Here is a 1442-nt window from a genome sequence, read left to right on the forward strand (position 1 = left end):
AATTAAGTATTCTGTTAGAACTCAATGATTATCTTAATTATATTTTAGATTTTTTATATTTAAAATGAGATGTTTATTCTGTATTTGATTATGTTTATCTGCAGTTAGTTACACGAATTCAGATATGAAGTTTTAATAAGTTGTAGTTACGCACAATCTACTTGTAATCTTGAGTTTTAAGTAATATGCATTAATAAATAGTACTTTACGCATAAAAAATGGTTTTTAAGAGTTTTTGTCAAATGTTTTATAATATTTTTATAATTATATATACATACATGTACATACATATAATTTGTTTCTATAAAGATTGAAACTCAGTACCATTACAACTCCTACAAACCAAACACACCAAATATTTCAAATTTTCCCACAAAACTCGAATCTCTCAAAAAATTACATCAAACCAAACATCCCGACCAATAATTCAAGTGATGCGTCATAAACAAAGAACAAATAATTCGAATTCCGAAGTATATGATTACAACGACCATTTTTTTCAACGATTGATAATACGGAGCCATGATGAATTATTGACTCTCAACTTTTGCATAAACCTTGCTACACAAAATTCATATCCTTCTTTGCATTTATTGCACCAAATTTGTATTTAATGCTAACTGATTGGTTTGAGCTTTACTCCAAAGGTCAAAAGTATCAGGAGGTCACAGGTTCAAATCCAAGAAGGAATAAAAATCTCTTTATGGCCACGAAGGTTTAAATGCGGTGACTCTGGGCTATCTGCAAAGCAGATGGTCGCCCTAATATTAATCGGCTCGCATAGCGAGTTGGATATCCAAGTTAATAAAAAAAAAAATTGATTGCTTTTGTGTAATTTGTATTTTTAAGAAATGACAATAATTTATTATGAAAACTTATATTAAAAATACTGATTTGTATTGAAAATGTTTAATGTTAATGTTTTGAAGACATAATTTTCAGAATCTGAGTTGAACTAAATCTTCAATAAGTTCTTCATGACCGACTTCTCAAAATAAGTGTTGATATGATGACATGCTTCCTAAAGTCAGTTCTAATCTCTGCAGACTCGGCATTAATATATAGTGCTGCAAGGAGAAAGGTCTATAGCTACGACGACTATAATGACGACTTGAAATTGGTTGTTGTGTGTCTATATTGACGACATATGTCATCTTTAATTTGTAAAAGCAAAAATATCTTTAGCGACGATGCCTTTTGTCGAGTTTCCACAAGTTCAGACTTCCGTCACCATCGATAATAATCGATGCTTACAACAACCATCAATCCACAACGAATTCGTCATAATCTGATGAGGTAGATGATAAGACAAATTTGTTAAGACGATTAGATATTATTTAGTTATCGTTACCAGTAATATATTATACATTTATGTTATCTCCTTCGGGTTTATCATCTTAAATATTAATATTGGTTGTTTTTGAAATTTCTATTTTGGTCCC

The sequence above is a fragment of the Cynara cardunculus genome (genome assembly GCF_001531365.2).
Source record: "Cynara cardunculus var. scolymus isolate 2C chromosome LG 13, CcrdV1, whole genome shotgun sequence".
NCBI lineage: Eukaryota > Viridiplantae > Streptophyta > Magnoliopsida > Asterales > Asteraceae > Cynara > Cynara cardunculus.